General features: G+C 36.3%; 1 long non-coding RNA gene across 2 annotated transcripts in view; it reads right to left on the bottom strand.

Annotated features, from left to right (window-relative positions):
- Positions 1 to 273: 273 nt before the first annotated feature.
- LOC132027727 (uncharacterized) overlaps positions 274 to 23,555 on the bottom strand; it is a 33,279-nt gene continuing 9,997 nt past the window's right edge. Inside the window, exons 3-6 of one of the 2 annotated variants that reach the window (XR_009407177.1) lie at positions 14,833 to 14,965; positions 12,746 to 12,857; positions 10,614 to 10,787; positions 274 to 472 (exon numbers count right to left, since the gene is read on the bottom strand). This is a non-coding gene — a long non-coding RNA (uncharacterized LOC132027727). The remainder of the gene's footprint in view (positions 473 to 10,613; positions 10,788 to 12,745; positions 12,858 to 14,832; positions 14,966 to 23,555) is intronic. The other variant, XR_009407178.1, reaches the window with a different exon arrangement.

Here is a 23,555-nt window from a genome sequence, read left to right as displayed (position 1 = left end):
ATGTAATAAGAAATTATAGTTTTATAAAAATTTATAGTTATATAAATTAGAATATGCATGATGAACCCATTTTCTACTGCTAGACTTCTCAGAGCTCCCAATGTTATTTGTGATTGTCCCAGAGAATAACAGACGCACAACATTTCCTCAATGTATTTGACTACAGAACACATTTATTTTCTTCACTTAGTTCTTTTGAGATGTCTTACTAACATTTTTGGAAAAATAAAGAAGAGCACATGGAAAAATTCTACTAAAGAAATTTCCAAGATATTACATGAACATGAATACATAAATTATATTAAAATGTGAAAAATTCACCAAAATAATAATGTATAGAACACTTACTCCAGAAAAGATTAGTTCAAACTGGTGGCTGTGTCTACAACGATAATTCAGTTCAGTGAAGACCTTAAAGGTCGTCACCATGGTTGGTAGAAAGAGATGACAGATAAAGGGTGATCATTTCATTCTAAAATATAAGAAAATAAATATTTTATGTCAGACCTTTTAATTCCCCAGATTAAGCCCTTAAAAATTGAAACATTTATTTGTATATAAATTCAGAGCATCTAACTATACAAAACACCATTAAAAAGTGAAATGATAAATAAAATGCTGATAAAAAATTTTAATGCAAATAGTAACCTGAAGTGTTAATATTATATATAGGCATGTGTGTATATATAAGTGTGTGCACATATTTCTAAGTTAAGGGAAGTAAACAACTGGATATAAAAATATAGTAACTTTGTATAGACAATTTACAGAAAAAAATACAAGTAATTGGTATATATATAAAACATGTTCAACTTCACCAGTAATTGCAAAAGGAAAAGAACATAACCTATAATTTTTGTTTTTTAACTTTTAAAACTTAAAATGTCTGAAATAATTTAATGCTTCTGAGAAAATGGGAAGCCAGACAAGTTCCACTTCCGAAGCAAGTCTAAAATAGTGCTTAGTAGGGACCAATTTAGAATTTGGTATTGATCAGCATCTGCTATCAGGTATTTGATATGATATGTGATAAACTGTTAAACACTTTTTGAATGAGATTAGTGGAGAGCATCCAGGAGGAAAAAAATTTTTCACTTCTTACAACCTGTATATTTTATATTGAAAATATAATAGTATGGTGACTGTGACATTAAGATTCATAAGAAAAATACATTTTGGTCATCTTGATAATTTTTTTTTTGACAGACAGAGATCACAAGTAGGCAGAGAGGCAGGCAGAGAGAGAGAGAGGAAGCTGACTCCCTGCTGAGCAGAGAGCCCGACGTGGGGCTTGACCCCAGGACCCTGGGATCATGACCTGAGCTGAAGGCAGAGGCTTTAACCCTTGATGAATATTTTTCTTACATATTTGCTCTTGTTTGCTCTTCCTATGTGGTTCCCATCATTTTCTCACCAATCCCAAAGCCCTTGAAATTTCCTAAGTGTTAAAAGTGATAAAGCTATCTTTTATGTTAATGAAATGAGTTTTGGGAAGCACCTAAGGATGGAAGCTGGTTGCCATGGAGCCAACTAGAGAGGGGAGAGGGATGGAGACTGAATTCAATTACCAATGGTCAGTGATTTAACCAAATGTGCCTCTCTAATGAAGCCTCCATTAAAAACCCCAATGGACAAGATTTGGAGAGCTGCCAGGTCGGTGAACACATGGAGACATCAGGGTAAGTGATACTGGAGAGAGCATGGAAGCTCTGAGCCCCTTCCTACATACCTGCCTTAATGTGTTCCTTCCATCAATCTGTTCCTGAGTTACATGATTTTATAATAAACCAGTGCCCTAGGAAGTAAAATTTTTCTCTGAGTTCATGGGCTGCTCTAACAAATTAAACCACCCCCAAGAAATGGGAAGCTGGATACTCTGATCTCACAACCTGGACTTTTGATTGGTGTCTGAAGTTGGGAGTGGGTGGAGACAGGCTTGTAGGACTGAATCCTTGTCTGTGAGATCTGATGCCATCTCCACGTAGATAGGGTCAGAAGTGGTTTGAATTATAGCATATGCAATTGGTGCCAGAGCATTGCTTGTTGGAGGTGTGGGAACCCCCCACATCACCTCACACAACACACACACACACACACACGTGCATATTGAAATTGGGTCCAGGAACCTAAATTAGTCACCAAAAATAAAGATAAATGCCCTAAAGGAGTGAATGTGTTCTGAAAATTATTATTTTTTAAAAGATCTTATTTGTTTATTTGAGAGAGAGAGAGCAGGAGCAAGGGCAGAGGGAGGGGGAGAAGCAGACTCCCCACCAAGCAGGGAGACCAACTGGGGCTCAATCCCAGGATCCTGGGATCACGAACTGAGTAGAAGGCAGATGCTTAACCAATTGAGCCACCCAGACGTCCCTGAAATTATCATTTAAACAATCTTTCAAGATGAAAAATTGTGATTGCAACTTTTAACAATCAAATACTGGAATTTCTTAGAGTAGAATGTAGCTGTAGCGCATAAATGCATAGAAACACAAAATTATCATTTTAATCCATTTCCAAACTGAGTGCTCATTATTAGAAGCACAAACTTATAACACAATAATAAGAATATAACTAAATATACATTCTATTATACTATATTATAGCGAATCATACATTATAATATGCCTTCATAAAATACAGTGCCTTAGTTCATGTGTTTGAGAAGGGGCTAACTTTCCAGAAAGTGCTATTCTCTAGCTGGTAAGAACACAGGCTTTGAAGTCCTTAAGGAGAAGATTCTAATATTGGTCTTATCATTCACCAGCACAGTCACCTGGGTAATCTGCCCACAGGGGCTTTGCCCTTGGAATTTCTGCTGTCTGAAATGTTCTTACTCAGTCATCCCCAGGTTCTCTACTTTCCTTAACTCAGATCTCTATTTGGATGCTAGCATATTACAGTTGTCAACCCCAGTCACCTGTTTAAAATTTTATGTTATTACCCACTATTCCTTGCTCTGCCTAAATTTTCCTCTTAATCCTTACTGAAACCTTGAAACTATATCTACTTTCATTGACTGTCTCCCCTGCTAGACTGTAAACTCCATGGCCATAGGAGTTATGCACATCTCTGTCCACTGAACAAGGTAGTAAACATAGCAGATAGTCAATAACTCTTTGTTGAATACATGAATGAATGAACAATAAACAGCTCTGAGCCTCATTCTTTCCCACTTATAAAATCAGGATAATACGAAGCTCTTCCTGTGGTTATTTTGAAGATGTTTAATTATGATTATACAACACTGTTTCTGGCATATAGTTATCATCCAACACATAACTGAAATTTTTGTTTCTCATCCTGGTTTCCTACAATTTCAGTGATTTTTCCTTTTTGAAGAATCTAATATGTGAAAATGATTTTAATGCTCTCATAAGTTTGTCATTTGATTTTATATGTCATTGTTTTCAAGATTTGTTCTGTTTTGTTTTGTTCATTTTCATTTTTTTAATTGCAGTGGGTCCTCAGTAGGAAATTATATAAAAAGTATTTGGGGAAGTATAGTTTAAAATGCTGTAAGATAAAGCTCTTCACTCACTGTTGTCTGAAACTTAAAGACTGTGGTGATGGAAAGATTGAGTCTGTTTATATGAACAATAATGCATCTCTTTGATATAATCATTTTCTATCAAATTACAGGAAATTATTCCAAAGTACATCGAATAGTGGGTTGAGTTATTCCAAAGTACATAGAAGAGTAGGTTTTAGAATGTAAAGTTTGGCAAAAGCAGCTATATCTGATCTTGATACATTATTGGATATCTTTGATGTTCCTGACAATATTTTTTTTCATCCTCTAAGAATTGCATTTATGGTTAAAATAATTAAAATATAAATATTTGTTGTTGCATTCAAGATGAGAGGAAGTGTCAAAGGACAGCTGGGAGCTCATGTAATTTGTTTCAGTAAAAGTCAGATAACAGTAAAAGGAACTTAAGAAGTGTAATCTCAGACCTAGAGGATATTTGACTTTACATCATTCTGTATTTCAGTAATGAACCCTGAGAACTGGGTCACCCTAGAGAGGTTTTATCAACTCCAACTGACCTTGACTTTTGAAAGCAGCTTTTTCCTTTCCTTCCTAGTCTCCTCATCTCTGAAATGTGGGCCAGTTATCTGATCATCTCTTCTTATCTAGATCTATGATCCATTTGTTTATAATTTGCTTTTATAGCTCCACGAAGAGAACACTCAGTTCTACAAACCACCAGCAAACCCTCACTAAAACTTGAGGAATTTTTTCTTGAGTGATTGATGAACGTACATAATCAAGGAAAAAATACCTTGTAAAAGCAGCTGCTCTATTCTTGAAAATTTTAAGTGGCATTTCAGAAAACATATACATATATTTTTTTTTCTCCTCTAAGAAATACTGGAAAATGTACTTCCTTGTTAATGCATGTTATAGTTGTGGCTAGTTATATCACATTAGTTATATAGTTACAATTAGTTATATCATATTAGTCAGAATGCTCTCTCCTGTTTATTCCCATAGTATTTATTTTAAAAATTTACTTATTTTTAGAGAGAAGTGTGGAGAAGAGGCAGAGGGAGAGAGAGAGAGAATCCTCAAGCCGATTTCCTACTGAGCACAAAGCCAGGCTTGGGGCTCGATCCCAGGACCATAAGATGGATGCCAGAGCTGAAATCAAGAGTTGGATGCTTGGCTAACTGAACCACCCAAATGCCCCAATTCCCATAGTATATAAATGCATGTATCAGTCATATGGACCAAGAGTGACACTGCATTTTTGTCTGTTTAACCTTGACTATATTACCTTAATAAATCTTCGGTTACAAGCTGATTTGATGGGAATGAGAAATATCCATTCAAAGCCAAGCATTGAAATCATGGGGTTTCTTGAAGCTAATATTGATGCAATTTATAAATCATCACAATCTTAAAGGCAATCAGATCTCTGAAAGCTTGAAATTAAATATTTGCTTCTTTCAAAATTAAGTCCTCATTTCCAAAAAAAGTTTCTTATGAACCCAACAGGAAACATTTGCCTGAACGTATTAATTATCCTATTAACTCTTAAAATTTTATGGCAAAAAACCGTGTAGGAAAATATTATGAGTGAAATTCCTCTAATTGCAATGGTTTGTAAAATATTTTTAGCCCAGAGATTTTGGCACTCTAGAGCATTTTTTCCCCATTACCATGAAGAAGAGTGAATAGCAGCGAACTTTAGCTCATTAGGGAGGACCACGGCCTACTAGACAAGAGGCTTTTCAGGAAAACTACAGATATGATGGGCAGGGTTTGAAAAAATGAAGAGGAAAAAAGAAATGTCTTGTAGTTTGGAGGAGAAATAGGTCTTTCACATTGAGCAAGCAAACTGAGTACAGATGAAGTAGCTCTCCACTGGTAAATCCAAGACTCAAAACAGCAGAGTTTCCTAAGATGTCACTGGGGGGAGGGGGAGGGGTTGACCAGGTCCCATGCAGCTTCTCCTACCTCTTCTGTATGTTCTTTCTCTTTTCCAGCAGGCAAACTCTTTTTTTTTTTTTTTAAGGTATGATTTTATTTTATTTTTTCAGTTTTCCAAGATTCATTGTTTATGTTAAAGATGCACTTTTGTAGCAAAGAATGTAGATAGGATTTTCTGATTCATGTAAGAGCTGAAGTTTTGCATTTCAGGAGGTTCTTACAGACTTATTAGACTCTCTGATGTTTTGCCATGAGCAATTAGTTTCCTTGCACATCTTAAAAAATACTCTGGTTTTCCCTTTCACTAAGAGGATCACTCACACTGTTTTTCAAATCTTGATTCTGACTACAGGTATGTACCTAAGAAGAGAAAATAATCTGGGGAGAAGTTTTCGTTGTTCTCTCTAGGTAGTAAGGTCATGTCGATGTGGGCAGCTTCCGGCCCTGATTTCTGGCCTCCCTCTCTTGTACCCCGAATTACCTGTTGTCTGACTATACTCACTACATTTTCCATGATACGTGGGAGCCGACCACACTTCTTCCCTTGCTAGAAGCCCCAAGCAAAGTTCATAAAATACTAGAAACCACCATTTTCATTGCTTTGTCTGTCTTGGTATTCCTTCCTACTTCCCACAAACGCATTCTACCACATATCTCTCTTCTCTTTGTTGTTTTACATTAATGTGACATTTGCATCTGGTTTATGTTCTCTGAGTATTTCACAGGATATTGAGGGTCAGGATTAATCATTACCATGTACCAGTCATCATAACAGAAAGGCCTTGTGTGTATATATATCTCTTTTCTTTTTCTTTCCATCTTAAATATTTGGTTACTTTTGTGATTACTTTTATGATTGGAAGAAGGGACTTTCAAAATCTGAGACTTCCTAATAGCCTTCAGAATCAAATTTTTCCAAAGCCTTAATGCACACAGGCAAGATTTTTAACTTTAAGGATTCTAACAGATGTACTTGCATTCACATAATACGATACGCATTACAATTTTATTTTATAAGTCCTAAATTATTTTTCCAGCTGAGTGAGAGCGTGATCAGCATGCTTGAGGGATGGGTTAAAGGGATCATTTTCAAGTCCAATCCATTTGTCTTCTTGTAATAATATTCATGTTTCTCCCGACAAAGCTCTTTCTTTTATATTTGTAAATAGTCCTATTTTTTAGTCTCCAAGATGCCCAGTTTCTCTTTGGGTATTTAACATTGTGTTTTAAGGAATTATTGTAGATATATTATCTCTTGATTAGAGTCCCCTTAACAAGTGAAAATTTGCTGAACACATACATTTGAAAGGAAAATAAGGATTTATTTTTCTCTAAGTAATAGAAGCTCTTGTACTTCTATATTGAAATTAATGTGCTTCGATACTTTTCTACTCTTGTTCATTCAGTCATAATACCTTAATTCATAGCCACAGTGATTTGATTATTTCATACTCCAAACCAGGAATGTCAGGGACTCTCAGCCTTATTATAGTTGCGACTACTGTAGAATATAATTTTAAAAATCATATTGAGACAAGGAAATTAGATGTTTTGCATCTTTAGGAGATACATGTAGGAGTATTTTACTTCTATTTTTTTTTCAAAATAAACAAAATAGTTACTGATGTACAGGTGCATTCTATAAAATAGTACTAGTACTCTTGAAAATTGCCAAGTTGATCAAAAAACAGAGAAGTCTGAGAAACTGTCACAGTCAAGTAAAGCCTAAGGAAACCTGCTGACTACATGTAATGTGAGTTCCTGGATGGGAGCCTAGAACAGAAAAAGGATTTTAAATGGGAAAAAAAAAGAAAGAAAGAAAGAAAAAGAACAAGTAAATTTAAATAATCTGTGTTTAGTCACTAATAATTAGCATTGGTTCATTAATTTTGGCAAATTATAGCATACTAATATACAATGTTCATAGTAGCAGCAACTGGGTGTGGGGTATATAGGAACTCTCTGTACTATCTTCTCAATCTTTCTGTAAACCTAAAACTACTCTAAACAATTTTTTTAAGTTGAGTTTTTAACAAGAGTCATTACAAAATTGTGAATTTTATTATGAAAAAACATTACCATCAAAGAACCTGGAGAGGACCCCAAGCGGAGGAGACTGTCAAGTCAGAGTAATGTCCCTGTAATATTGAATCTGGTGTAGAAAGCTTCTCTCCTATCTCCTATATTGGACAATAAGCATTACCAGTGCATAGTTCTACATGGCTTTGGTCCCTGCTTTATTATTGCTGTTGTTTGTATCAGAACCCATTCATGATTCTAAGTCCCACATGGCCTGCAGGTATGTAACTCCCTGTGTTTACCTTACACAGTGTAAAATAGAATAATCATGCCACCTACTAAACAATGTGCTTTCTTTTTCACAGAAACTTTTTACCATATTTTTAAAGTAGTTCTCGATGAGGGGTGCCTGGGTGGCTCAGTCCATTAAGCCTCTGACTCTTGATCTCAGGTCTCGATCTCATGAGATCGAGTCCCTCAGTCAAGCTCTGAGCTCAGTGTGGGAGTCTACTGGAGATTCTCTCTCTCTCTTTCTGCTCCTCCTCCTGCCACGTGCTCTCTCTCTTTCTTTCTCTCCCTTTCTCTCTCTTAAATAAATAAATAAATCTCTGAAGTAGTTCTCTATGTGATATACATATATGGGGATTTTGAGCTTCTAGTTACTAATAAGTAATCAAAATGTATAATGTTTTACAATCCTAAAGTGCTGGGAAAAAAAAATGTAGCTCAACAATTATTTCACAAATATACCCAAGAATTTAAATTATCTTAACAGTTTCTCTTATATAATAATAAGTAACTCTCATTCACTAAACTTTAACCATAATATCCAAGAAGTTCTCTGTGACATATGTTGTTTTCTTTATGAATGTGATCGCAATTATTTTGGAGGGCTACAGTAACCTTTACTCTAGAACTAATTTAGTCTTACTACTAACGTGTACCTAATCTGCTGCATTTCTTTGCACCTTGTGTGTTCGTTAGGTCTCTCTACTCTCTCTAGTGAGAGAACTGAAACATTTCCAGCACTTTGGGGGTTCTGGGAATTGTTTCACGTTCTTTGGAAATTTTTCTTTGCCTACCTGGCCTTGCAAAGTTTTGTGCTTGCTTCCACTTGTGCTCAGGTAATCTAACACAAATGGGAACATTTCATTTGTTTGTCTGCTTTTGTTAATGCCTCAGTGTGGCATTCCTTTGCCTGGATAAAGTTTCACCCTAGACACATACAGGGCTGCATCACACAGGTGTTTCTTTCTTTCTCATTTTTATTTGTTGGTGTACATTTTCCTAGGAGTTCACTATTTTCTTTCAGATCTCCTGCATTTATGTAAGCTTAAAAACTCTTTTTCTAGTCCTAGATTCTAAAGGTGTTCTTCTGTGTTTGTTTTTAATTCTAAAGGTTTCCACATTTTATGTTTTACATTTTAGTTCAGTATCAATCTTTTTTTTTCAAATTTGGTATTTAAATTCAATTTAGTTAACATTTACCGTATTATCAGTTTCAGGGGTAGAATTTAGTGATTCATTAGTTGCATAGAACACTGAGTGCTCATTACATCAACTGCCCTTCTTAAGGCCCATCCCCCAGTTACCCCGTTCCCCACCCACCTCCCCTCCAGCAGCCCTCCGTTTGTTTCCTATAGTTAAGAGTCTCTTAAGGTTTGTCTCACTCTCTCTCTATTTTGGCTTATTTTATTTTTCCTTCCTTTCCTCTATGTTCATCTGTTAGTTCCTTAAATTTCACAAATGGGTGAAATCATACGGTATTCTCTCTCTGACCGACTTATTTTGCATAGCCTAATGCCCTCCCTTTCTACGCCCGTCATTGTAAATGGCAAGATTTCGTTCTCAGTTTGGGATAGATTTTGAGTTCATTTGTGTCTGAAGTGTGAGACTCAGTTCAGTGTTTATTTTGCTGCCTATGGATGCTCCATTCCTTCAGTATCATTTGTTGAGAATTTATCTTCCCCTCATTAATTGCTTGTGCCATTTTGAAAAATTGGTTGTGACTGTCTGTGTGGATCTTACTTCTGCACTCGTGCGTCTCTACCATTGGTCCAGATGTCCAACTCCACCAAAATGAGATTCTCAACTTCCTCCTCACTCTTCTCTCGTACCACCTCAATGGGGGAAGGGAGGGCACTGAATCCAAGAAACCTCCTCATTCCAGCCCGGCAGGGCTGGAATTCTGGGCTCCCCACTCAAGCCTGGCTGACTGGGATGGGAATGGGACACATATTTTTTCTGTTTTCATCCTTCCAGGCTTCTTCATAAGGTCCTTTGGCCAAAAAGAGTGGGATTTTGCTTAGACTTTCTTTTTTGAGGGGGTGTCTTTTCCTTTTGGTGTTTCTGAGTTGCTGGCTTCTCTGGGATATGTGAGGCAAAAAAAAAAAAAAAAAAATCCCAGGAAACTCACCACCGTGTCGTTCCTCAAGCCTGAGGTCTTTAGCTTGTCTGTTTTGTTTCTTTCCAACTTTCAAAGTCTCGTTATGCTTGTTGTATGTATAACGTTCATGGGTGTTATTTACACATAATAAGAGGAATAGGGAAAAGCACGCTTCCTCCATCTTCCCATGAACAGAAGTCTTTAGATCTCATTCTGCTGTCCCAAGGGCTATCACACACCTTCAGAAAATTGAATTCCCTATGTATTTTAACTATTTTTTCCAATTATTTGTGTGTTTTAGCATGCAAATATTGCACATAATAATTTTGTTTAGCATGCTACTGAAAGCATCACTGTGAATTTTCAGGGAATATACAGATAAATTTGCACAATTTCATTTTATCAGTCATCTGTTTCATTCCAGATCGATCACTCAAGTAATAGTAGAGTTTTGGTAAATACATCTTAAATAAGTAATGAAGGAAGAAACACATCAAATCAATAACACCTAGCCACTGGGTTACCTTCTAAAATCAATTATCAATCAAAAGATTTATCTTAGGGTACCTGGGTGGCTCAGTGGGTTAAGTCTCAGCATTTGGCTTAGGTCATGATCTCAGGGTCCTGTGATCAAGCCCCGAATCGGGCTCTTTGCTCACGGAGAGCCTGCTTCCTCCTCTCTCCCTGCCTGCCTGTCTGCTTACTTGTGATCTCTCTCCCTGTCAAATAAATCACGAAAAGATCTTTTAAAAAATTTAAAAAAAGAAAACTCACCTTAAAAAAAAGAAGATTTATCGGGGTGCCTGGGTAGTGCAGTGGGTTAAAGCCTCTGCCTTCAGCTCAGGTCATGATCCCAGGGTCCTAGGATCGAGCCCCGCATCAGGCTCTCTGCTCAGCGCTTGCTTCCTCCTCCCTCTGACTGCCTCTCTGCCTACTTGTGATCTCTGTCTGTCAAATAAATAAATAAAATTTTTAAAAAATTTATCTTAAATCAATTATTCATTATATTAAGTAAAGATTTCTTATTGTATCTTTCCAGATCACCCGGCATTCAGATAATTAATGATTAATATTTAAAATTAAGCGAAGGTCTAATGGACATTTAGTTTATGTGTTATGGCTTAAACAATGTCAACATCTTGGAAGTTTCATGTGTTTAGTCCTGCTTCCTACTTCTTTTTCCTACCCACTCCTCCCCAGTTTCCACATAAACAACTAATTAGATCAATCTCAGGGCTTCACTGCTCGGTTTTAAAAATTTTCTGTTTTCTATGTTATCTCCATGACGACAGTTAATCTCACTGCCCAACTTTTACGGCTGTCTAGAATCTAGCACCACATACTTATATGCTTTCTCTCATACTATCTCCTACAAGGGCTAATGCTAATTAAGTTGTTCCCCAAATCAAATCATGTCAATTATAAGTCCCAGATCTCACTACTGCTGATGAAAAGTATAGTCCCAATTCCTTTTCTGTGGTCAAAATGACTGTGATGTCCTAACATCCCAATGGTTTTAAGTTGGTAGTCTTCTTCAAATCACTTCCTAGAAATTTTCACATTTCCGTAGAAGCTGTTTCACAAATACTTTGAGACAGTGGTCTCAATTTCCTTTTCTCAGCATTTGACTTCCAGTGCCTCCTCTTGCCCCACTAAGGTATATGTCAGAGGGGAAGGACTGTGCTTCTCAATTAATTATGCCCACAAAAGCCATTCCCCCTTTTAAAAAATGTCTACACCACAACTGAAACCAAGTACTATTCTGATAATTTCCACTAAAATATCATGGATTATGGTTAGGATATATACCACAAAAAGATGGTTTACCTGTTGCTTCTCTAAACACCCCTGGACAAAGCTTTCTGTGAGGTTACTCCTGTGCCTTGCTTTTGCCTGTAGGCTCATTTCCGCGGACAACTCCCTCATCTCCATACCTTAGAATGGGTCTAGTCTAAGTTCCCTTAGAGTCTGAAAGAAGTATATTTGAAAGAGGGAGGATTTAAGCTATAAAAAAGAAATAAACTCTCATTTTTATAATTTGTAAGTGAAATATATCTTGCATGTTTTATATTTAATGACAGGATTAAGATGTATGAAAGTAAATTCAGAAGAACATGGCCACATGCTATTCAGTCAGACATTGAAAGAAATAGCCAACAAGAAAAAAAATATCTAGAATTTTTAGGTGTTTGTTTAGGTGTTTGTTTGGTTCGGTTTTTGCTTTTTTTTTTTTTTTTTCCTGAAAAAGCAATATTTAAGTGGGTGCACAGTTGGAGGTAAACAAGTAAAACAGAGGGCCTGGCAGAGACTAAAATGGCAGTCACCCAATCCAGTTGTCTTGATTACAACAAACCCCACCGAGGTCTCATGCATAGGGGGTGGTGAAGTATGAAAATAAAACAAATAATTACTTCAAGCAGAGTGATTTTTGAATAGCTTCATCTTGATGGAAGATCCAGGTAAGTGTTTGGGAGTTTGTATGAATAGAACACAGAAGGAGATGTTATGCAAAAGGTGTGGGTGACCAATTGGTGGCCTGTGCAGATCCATGGTGAGCCACACGCTTGCTCTCTGCCTATCATGTCTCCAGCTGGCATGGTTATGTCAAGTGGATGCAACCCAGAGGTTTGTGGTTTGTATATCACATTCCTTTTCTTCCTGGCCAACAAGGCAACACAGTGTAGAGGAGGGGGAGACTGGGAGGGGTAGGGTGGGGAAGCAATGGATAATTATTTTGCTATCCTCACATAGATACCCCCTTACCTATTTCTCATTTCTTACTCTTAAATTAAGCTTTCCAAAGAAGACTGAAAGCATAATTGACCAATTCCCTGAAGTACCACAGCCCACTTATACCCATAGGGTGATTCAAAAAAAAAAAAAAAAATCGACCCCAAGAAAATTACCTAAAAATAAAAATATCTGATATTTTCAAAAAGGACAGCTCTTTGTTTCATCTGCAGTTAACTTGCTATGGTCACAGACTCAGTATCTGCTTTTCCTCTTTGGTCTGGAATCCTAGTAGGAACGATAAAGTTGGAGTTAGAGACTAAGGTTGAAATCTGACATTGTGTTTAACAATGTTAAATTAATATAGACTTTCCTCAACTTAGTCAATTATTTCATTTGCCAAAATTGAATTTGAAATGAGTTGGAAATGGATATACATGAAACCGTGGATCTGCTGAAGGATAAAGATTCAATGATTTCTTTTGGCAATCTTCTGACACATTAGTCTCAAATGAAAATATCAGTCTTTCTTTTCAGGGCTTTATAGATTAGCATTTGAAGTTGTTTTTTTTTTTTTTTTTTTCCAAAAAATATGCATTCCATCTGGTATAGAGTTGTCAAATAATGTATTTCCTTCCACATTAAAGCGATAGCAAGCTACATAATTATGACTGCCGTGATTTTTCTACCCACTTCTGAATGTGGTTAAGTCTTTCTCATTTCAGGAGGAGAAATGTTTTCACAAATATTGATGCTATAAAAATTTGGGAAGTTGTACATCTTTCACGACATCAGTTATTAACCGTAACTTTTATTATGAGATCAATAGAAAGACTTGTCACATTTTCAAACAACCTTTTCACTTTCGATTGAAATTTAAGCCCAAACAACTCACTTAAGAATTAGATTCTGAATCCATGTGTTGTGCCCACTTCCACTTCCACAGAAAGACACTATAAACTAACTCACTGTAACCGTGCTTTTACAGGCAGAGTACCCGTCCTCTTTTATATATTCCTTTAATTCACAATATGCTGCACGAGTGAAGTTACAGACCAACTTTATCTGCATTGAGATGTAGGTTTTGATCAACTTCAATTTTTTTTCAAGATTTTATTTACTTATTTGACAGAGAAAGAGACAGTGATAGAAGGAACACAAGCAGGAGGAGTGGGAGAGGGAGAAGCAGGACTCCCGCTGAGCAGGGAGCCTATGGTAGGGCTCAATCCCAGGACCCTGAGATCCTGACCTGAGCCGAAGGCAGGAGCTTATCTGACTGAGCCACCCAGGCACCCCAGATCACCTTCAAATTTTTTAAAATATGTTTATTCTTTTGTTTTAAACTAAACTTTCAGACTTATGAATTGGCCTTGCAGATTAGACCACTTTATAGTCATGAATGATCCCTAAATGTTTGTGGGGATGTGTCTATGATTCCAGACAGAAGCACCAAAATGACTGAATAAGGGCATATATGTGACTACAGGGTAAATACATCATTCAACCTAACTGATCATCTTCCTAATTTGTGGCGGTTACAGAATTTAACAAAGATTAAGTGGATGAGATACACTGATTTGAAGTCATCCATTACCTTATTGACTATTAGAAGGAACTCATTGCCTAACTTTATGTGTCTATATGTGATAGAGAACTTCCACTGTGGACCATAGACGGAAGAAAAACAACAGAATGTTTGGAAAGAACCTTCCCAGCTCTGCTCAGCTCCAGTACTCCTCCATATGGGAGGAGTGACATCTTATCAGATGTAGGGAGAAAGCTTTCAGCCTGTTTGTTCCAGATTATAACTTTTCAAGTTGACCTACTTCCAGCAAGGATGTATCTTCTTAGATGTGGTGGGACTCTATCTCCCTAGGGAAACTTTGAAATTGTCCAGTTTGCTAACAATTGGTTATCTATCTAATTCAGAACTGAAGTACTAACAACCGCAATTGCTAATAGATACAGATATACACTCTTTTTCTCCAATCAACTTTCTCAAAATAAAGTGGAAATTTTATTTGTATATGCCACTGCTGTTTCAGTTCTCAACTAGCCCCACAGTAGAGTAGGAATGATCAGCTCTTTAGTACATTACCTGTATATATTTACATGTTGACATGTTTGGCAAAAATGCTATCTTACTCAGGGAGTTTCCATCACTACCAAGCCTGTCTCTTTTGATTGTTTTGAAATCAGTGTAAAATACATAAAACAAATACATAGGTATAGATGTTTTAAAGAATTATATAACATAAAATACCAATATTCTCCTTGTAATTGTCACTCGCATCTGTATCATAGTCATATCTTTGGGCATATGCTCGCTGCCATATGAAGTCCTTGGTTGGAATTGTGGAGTCAATAAATCAAATCCTTCTTCCCAAAGTTCAAACCTAGAAGGAAGTCAGATATTGGTCAGAATACCAGCTCTGTTAATGCTACACACATCAGACAGTGTACCTTTACATTGACAGAGAAAGGGTCTTATCAATACCTTTCCTTCGGTTTATATGAAATTATAGATCATTAGATGCACAGAAGAGAACTTTCTTAAAGAATTTCCACTGATTCTCAAACAAGAAGATCTCGGCAGGATGTGCTTAAGTATTTCTTCAAAATTAGATTAAGTCTTTGAGCAAGTAGGACAGGTTGTTTTGTTTTGTTTAATTCCATAGGGAAGAAAGTATGAGGAGTGTGAAGAAAAGCCAGGAGTATTTTATAGTTAATGTCCTTCATATTTTAGGAGGCTAAGGAAATGAAGGTTATCCACACAACTTCTAAGTAATTTCCTGTTTTATTCTTGATGTCAGTGCTTTGAGACTACTGGTCATGTGGCCTAATCCTTAACTATGGTCTAGACCTGGCTTGCCTTCCAATGACCTAATACCTCTGTATAATCACTTGATTTACAGATTCCAGGTCTCCTTATACGGACTCTGATCACTCCGATCTCTTCTTTTTTACTTACTTTATTATTAATTTCTTAACTATATAGATCTACGTAATCTCTCATTGGATCATGGTTCTTAAAGATCGTCACTAGGCTTCTTGACCTGTAGCACATGATTTTATGATTTTTAGTAAGTAACATTCCTCAGTCACTCCTTGAAGTTTGGTCTACCTCCTTGCAAGCTGAATCCTGTCTGTTCCTGCATATATGTATGTGTGTATGTGCCTATGTGCTTGTGTGAATGCATTTGTGTGTATGTGTGTGTGTGTGTGTGTGTGTGAGTGTGTGTTCTAAACAAGTACGTTACTCAAGTCCTTATTTTGTTTTTCTTGAATACTTTATTTTCTTTATTCTACCATGGCAAATTTTACTCTTTCCTCACATTCCAGCTGAGAAGGTATCAGGTAGGAAAAGCTAGTCATAGGTTTTGAAATTAGCCTATATTTCTCTATGTGCATACTACCTCCACAACCTTCAAACTGTGTGATCTTGAACAGGTCACATATGGTAAACTTCAGTAACTACCTGAAGAAAGTTCTTATAACAGAGTAACACATTCATTACATAAATTACTATAAAGAGTTCCTAGTAAATCATCAGGTTAAAAAAAATACCTAAGATGCCCTCAAACATGTTAGATTTCTATAATTTCTCATTAATTTATGTTATGTACATTCCTTTCTCTCCCATAAATATAGACTTAGAGAGCTCAGTTTTTATGAAGTATTAGTATACTTTTCCTATACTATTCTATTTATGTCATGTGCCATTTCACTTCATTCATTTGTTCATTTAGTAATTTAGTACTAATTACTGATTACTAATTAATTAGTAATTATAATTAATTACTATAATATTATAATTATTATAATAATAATTACTAAATTATAATTGATTATAATTAATTAGTAATTAGTAATTAATTATAATTACTAATTTAGTAATTCATTTAGTAATATTTTGCTTGGTCACTTCTTATGTTGCTATTTTATCCATTCATGACTTATTTTCCTACACTCTCATTTCCTCCATCCCCTTGTGTGAAATTCTCCTTGTTAGCCAATGGTTGTGCATTTTATGTCCATGAATGTGTTAAGCTCAGTGGATTTCACATCATAATTATTCATTTAAATTATTTAGTAAATAAATGATGCTTAACAATACATAAAGTTGTGGAAACCTGAATTACATGAAAATATTCCACCAAAATTTTTAGGAAAATTTAGGCAAACTACTTCTGTACATATTTATTGGGCCCTGGTGTTAACCTAAAAGTGTAGAGATGGCAGAAAACAATGTAATTACATTCTATCTTTTGAGCACAGATTACATTACGCATAGAAAAATAATTATGATGAAGTAAATTAAGCAACTGAAAAATGAAAAGTGATTACGCAGCCCTTTAGCAGTCTAAAGATACTATCAGATTACTGAGAATGCAAGGGTAGGAGGAGGTATGAATCTCATGATGAAGATTCCCAATTATGGAAATCCTGTTGGAACATCCAAAATACGAGCAATATATCATATGTAGTCATAGATTACATAGGTAAAGTATTTGTGCAGTTTTATATTTCTATTTAAATATCATTTTCTTACAACACATAAAATAGAAAATCACTATTAATGTAATATGGACAATAAATACTTCCCTTATTCTTTTCATTTCACAAAAACACAGTTTTGTAAATGAACCACCATAACTCTCAACATAATTTTGGAACCTAGAAAGTTATGTTAGTAATCTTTCATCTATTTTAAAAGTAAAATATATATGATGAGGAATGAACAATTTGCATGATGGTAATGATGACTAACGTTGATTGAGTCCATGATATAAACTCATAAATCCTCACAATGATCGGTCTTCTCTATCCCCACTGACAAACAAACAAAAATATTCAGGTGGGTGTACCTACCATGCCCTTGGGATAAAGAAATTAGAAGTTGGAGCTCTTGAATTTAAGCAGCTTACAGTATAGTGGCAAGAAAATAAATAAGGCTGTGATTGCAATTCAGAGTAATAAATATTATGATCCCTAACTATCCAGGATGTTCTTTTGGCCCAGAGGCAAGGCAAAAAAATTTTGCCTGAACCAACATCCTGCTAAAAAGGGTCAAACTCAGCTTGCTGAAAACCTGGTAAACTCTTCCTTTCATTGCCCTGAGTTCTACCAATATTATCCAAACACCCTTCGCGTCCACTTCCTTTTCTGCAACACTCACATCCATTTCTGATATCATTGCTGAGCTGCCTTTTTCCCCTCACAAACACACAATAAAATAAAATAAAAACATAATAAAATAAAATAAAACAAAACAAAAATGGTTTCCTTTCTCCTTCACTTTCATGTAATCAACACTGACAGGAACTTTTTAAATACATAAAGCCAGGACTTAAGAAATTTGGTCTGACGAGAACTCTACATGGATTAATCATGTATTTGTCTTGAAAGGATTTCAGGAAAAATTTCAATTACCTGGGAGTTTTGATCCCGGCCTCCAAAAAACTGAAAACTGTAATATTTTATAATTGGCAGTTCTTATCTCCTCTGCTTAGCCTTTCTCCTGCAGAGGGGAGAGAAGCTGAGGGAAAAGTAGCAGTTTTTCAACTCCTGAAATACAAGTGAGGCTATGGGTTTCAAGTTGTCTCTGCGTGGTTCCACGATTTTGTGCAGAGATGCAGGCAGATATAGACTAAAAATTCAGGTTGACAGATAAGCACCTTTAACATTCACATTTTTAAGTGACCCAAATAAAATGCTTTTACACTTCTTTTTTTTTTTCCACATATTTTCCCCTAGTCTTTATCAACTTAGTAGGTATTGAGCAACTATGAACTTCAGACCTACAAGCAATGCCAGGCTGCCAGGAATGCTTCGAAAACCAGCTGAAGAAGGTGTTTTGATGAATTTCTTTCTCTGCTATCTTTGCCCTAGACAAGAGGCTTTGCCTCCTGTTGGAGAAAAAAAATTAAGTTGCTGTGGGTTTCAAAGCTCACATTTATCTAAGTGACATTATCTAAATAATAGTAGTATCTAAATAACATTAGAATTTCAAAACTGTCGAATACCTTTGAAAAACCTCTCCCCCTCCCCTTTCCCCAACTTGTGTGCTTGCTCTCTCCCCCTAAAATAAATAAATAAAATATTTAAAAATAATAAATAAAAAGTAATAATTTTTTTAGTACAACTGCGTTCGTATCATTTCTTTCTTTTTTTTTTTATTTTATTTTTTTTTATTTTTTATTTTTGATAAACATATATATTTTTATCCCCAGGGGTACAGGTCTGTGAATCACCAGGTTTACACACTTCACAGCACTCACCAAATCACATACCCTCCCCAATGTTCATAATCCCACCCCCTTCTCCCAAACCCCCTGCCCCCGGCAACCCTCAGTTTGTTTTGTGAGATTAAGAGTCACTTATGGTTTGTCTCCCTCCCAATCCCATCTTGTTTCATTTATTCTTCTTCTACCCACTTAAGCCTCCATGTTGTATCACCACTTCCTCATATCAGGGAGATCATATGATAGTTGTCTTTCTCTGCTTGACTTATTTCGCTAAGCATGATACGCTCTAGTTCCATCCACGTTGTTGCAAATGGCAAGATTTCATTTATTTTGATGGCTGCATAGTATTCCATTGTGTATATATACCACATCTTCTTGATCCATTCATCTGTTGATGGACATCTAGGTTCTTTCCATAGTTTGGCTATTGTGGACATTGCTGCTATAAACATTCGGGTGCATGTGCCCCTTTGGATCACTACATTTGTATCTTTAGGGTAAATACCCAATAGTGCAATTGCTGGGTCATAGGGCAGTTCTATTTTCAACATTTTGAGGAACCTCCATGCTGTTTTCCAGAGTGGCTGCACCAGCTTGCATTCCCACCAACAGTGTAGGAGGGTTCCCCTTTCTCCGCATCCTCGCCAGCATCTGTCATTTCCTGACTTGTTGATTTTAGCCATTCTGACTGGTGTGAGGTGATATCTCATTGTGGTTTTGATTTGTATTTCCCTGATGCCGAGTGATATGGAGCACTTTTTCATGTGTCTGTTGGCCATCTGGATGTCTTCTTTGCAGAAATGTCTGTTCATGTCTTCTGCCCATTTCTTGATTGGATTATTTGTTCTTTGGGTGTTGAGTTTGCTAAGTTCTTTATAGATTCTGGACACTAGTCCTTTATCTGATATGTCGTTTGCAAATATCTTCTCCCATTCTGTCAGTTGTCTTTTGATTTTGTTAACTGTTTCCTTTGCTGTGCAAAAGCTTTTGATCTTGATGAAATCCCAGTAGTTCATTTTTTCCCTTGCTTCCCTTGCCTTTTGCGTTGTTCCTAGGAAGATGTTGCTGCGGCAGAGGTCGAAGAGGTTGCTGCCCGTGTTCTCCTCAAGGATTTTGATGGATTCCTTTCGTACATTGAGGTCCTTCATCCATTTTGAGTCTATTTTTGTGTGTGGTGTAAGGAAATGGTCCAATTTCATTTTTCTGCATGTGGCTGTCCAATTTTCCCAGCACCATTTATTGAAAAGGCTGTCTTTTTTCCATTGGACATTCTTTCCTGCTTTGTCGAAGATTAGTTGACCATAGATTTGAGGGTCTATTTCTGGGCTCTCTATTCTGTTCCATTGATCTATGTGTCTGTTTTTGTGCCAGTACCATGCTGTCTTGATGATGACAGCTTTGTAATAGAGCCTGAAGTCCGGAATTGTGATGCCACCAACGTTGGCTTTCTTTTTCAATATCCCTTTGGCTATTCGAGGTCTTTTCTGGTTCCATATAAATTTTAGCATTATTTGTTCCATTTCTTTGAAAAAGATGGATGGTACTTTGATAGGAATTGCATTAAATGTGTAGATTGCTTTAGGTAGCATAGACATTTTCACAATATTTATTCTTCCAATCCAGGAGCATGGAACATTTTTCCATTTCTTTGTGTCTTCCTCAATTTCTTTCATGAGTACTTTATAGTTTTCTGAGTATAGATTCTGTGTCTCTTTGGTTAGGTTTATTCCTAGGTATCTTATGGTTTTGGATGCAATTGTAAATGGGATTGACTCCTTAATATCTCTTTCTTCTGTCTTGCTGTTGGTGTAGAGAAATGCAACTGATTTCTGTGCATTGATTTTATATCCTGACACTTTACTGAATTCCTGTATAAGTTCTAGCAGTTTTGGAGTGGAGTCTTTTGGGTTTTCCACATATAGTATCATATCATCTGCGAAGAGTGATAATTTGACTTCTTCTTTGCTGATTTGAATGCCTTTAATTTCCTTTTGTTGTCTGATTGCTGAGGCTAGGACCTCTAGTACGATGTTGAATAGCAGTGGTGATAATGGACATCCCTGCCGTGTTCCTGACCTTAGCGGAAAAGCTTTCAGTTTTTCTCCATTGAGAATGATATTTGCGGTGGGTTTTTCATAGATGGCTTTGATGATATTGAGGTATGTGCCCTCTATCCCTACACTTTGAAGAGTTTTGATCAGGAAGGGATGTTGTACTTTGTCAAATGCTTTTTCAGCATCTATTGAGAGTATCATATGGTTCTTGTTCTTTCTTTTATTGATGTGTTGTATCACATTGACTGATTTGCGGATGTTGAACCAACCTTGCAGCCCTGGAATAAATCCCACTTGGTTGTGGTGAATAATCCTTTTAATGTACTATTGAATCCTATTGGCTAGTATTTTGTTGAGTATTTTCGCATCTGTGTTCATCAAGGATATCGGTCTATAGCTCTCTTTTTTGGTGGGATCCTTGTCTGGTTTTGGGATCAAGGTGATGCTGGCCTCATAAAATGAGTTTGGAAGTTTTCCTTCCATTTCTATTTTTTGGAACAGTTTCAGGAGAATAGGAATTAGTTCTTCTTTAAATGTTTGGTAGAATTCCCCCGGGAAGCCATCTGGCCCTGGGCTTTTGTTTGTTTGGAGATTTTTAATGACTGTTTCAATCTCCTTACTGGTTTCTTTCTTGTTCTTTCTCCAGCTCCTTTAGGTGTAGGTTTAGGTTGTGTACCTGAGACCTTTCTTGTTTCTTGAGAAAGGCTTGTAGCGCTATATATTTTCCTCTCAGGACTGCCTTTGTTGTGTCCCACAGATTTTGAACCGTTGTATTTTCATTATCATTTGTTTCCATGATTTTTTTCAATTCTTCTTTAATTTCCCGGTTGACCCATTCATTCTTTAGAAGGATACTGTTTAGTCTCCATGTATTTGGGTTCTTTCCAAACTTCCTTTTGTGGTTGAGTTCTAGCTTTAGAGCATTGTGGTCTGAAAATATGCAGGGAATGATCCCAATCTTTTGATACCGGTTGAGTCCTGATTTAGGACCGAGGATGTGATCTATTCTGGAGAATGTTCCATGTGCACTAGAGAAGAATGTGTATTCTGTTGCTTTGGGATGAAATATTCTGAATATATCTGTGATGTCCATCTGGTCCAGTGCGTCGTTTAAGGCCTTTATTTCCTTGCTGATCTTTTGCTTGGATGACCTGTCCATTTCAGTGAGGGGAGTGTTAAAGTCCCCTACTATTATTGTATTATTGTTGATGTGTTTCTTTGATTTTGTTATTAATTGGTTTATATAGTTGGCTGCTCCCACATTGGGGGCATAGATATTTAAAATTGTTAAATCTTCTTGTTGGACAGACCCTTTGAGTATGATATAGTGTCCTTCCTCATCTCTTATTATAGTCTTTGGCTTAAAATCTAATTGATCTGATATAAGGATTGCCACTCCTGCTTTCTTCTGATGTCCATTAGCATGGTAAATTCTTTTCCACCCCCTCACTTTAAATCTGGAGGTGTCTTCGGGCTTAAAATGTGTTTCTTGGAGGCCACATATAGATGGGTTTTTTTTTTTTATCCATTCTGATACCCTGTGTCTTTTGACAGGGGCATTTAGCCCATTAACATTCAGGGTAACTATTGAGAGATATGAATTTAGTGCCATTGTATTGCCTGTAAGGTGACTGTTACTGTATATGGTCTCTGTTCCTTTCTGATCTACCACTTGTAGGCTCTCTCTTTGCTTAGAGGACCCCTTTCAATATTTCCTGTAGAGCTGGTTTGGTATTTGCAAATTCTTTCAGTTGTTGTTTGTCCTGGAAGCTTTTAATCTCTCCTTCTATTTTCAATGATAGCCTAGGTTCAAAATCTGTGGGACACAACAAAGGCAGTCCTGAGAGGAAAATATATAGCGCTACAAGCCTTTCTCAAGAAACAAGAAAGGTCTCAGGTACACAACCTAACCCTACACCTAAAGGAGCTGGAGAAAGAACAAGAAAGAAACCCTAAGCCCAGCAGGAGAAGAGAAATCATAAAGATCAGAGCAGAAATCAATGAAATAGAAACCAAAAAAACAATAGAACAAATCAACGAAACTAGGAGCTGGTTCTTTGAAAGAATTAATAAAATTGATAAACCCCTGGCCCGACTTATCAAAAAGAAAAGAGAAAGGACCCAAATAAATAAAATCATGAATGAAAGAGGAGAGATCACAACTAACACCAAAGAAATACAAACTATTATAAGAACATACTATGAGCAACTCTACGGCAATAAATTTGACAATCTGGAAGAAATGGATGCATTCCTAGAAACATATAAACTACCACAACTGAGCCAGGAAGAAATAGAAAGCCTGAACAGACGTTCGTATCATTTCATCAAAATTTTTACATCAACGAAATACAGTATGTATCACCTAAATTTCTAGCTTCTTTAAAGTGGAGTATAGATTTAAGTATACTATCTGAATTCAGGTTGCTTATAGATATTAATAGTTTTTTCTCCAATATTTTGGTTAATTTCTATACACATAATTCAAGGTTGTGTGTGCATGTGACTTGTCAATCTTTCCATAGCATTTAATTTAGTTTTCATAAAAATAACAAACATTTCTTTTTTATACTGACATATCTCATTTGGTGTACATTTATAAGTTAATTGTTTACAATAGCAAGTGAACTGACAACAGATTAGGGAAGCAAAAACAATTCTTAATCACACAGGTCAAGTGTGGG

This window comes from Mustela nigripes, chromosome 12, assembly GCF_022355385.1.
Source record: "Mustela nigripes isolate SB6536 chromosome 12, MUSNIG.SB6536, whole genome shotgun sequence".
NCBI classification, from domain to species: Eukaryota; Metazoa; Chordata; class Mammalia; order Carnivora; family Mustelidae; genus Mustela; species Mustela nigripes.
The sequence above is the reverse complement of the archived record's forward strand: the minus strand, read 5'-3'. Positions and strand labels throughout refer to the sequence as shown.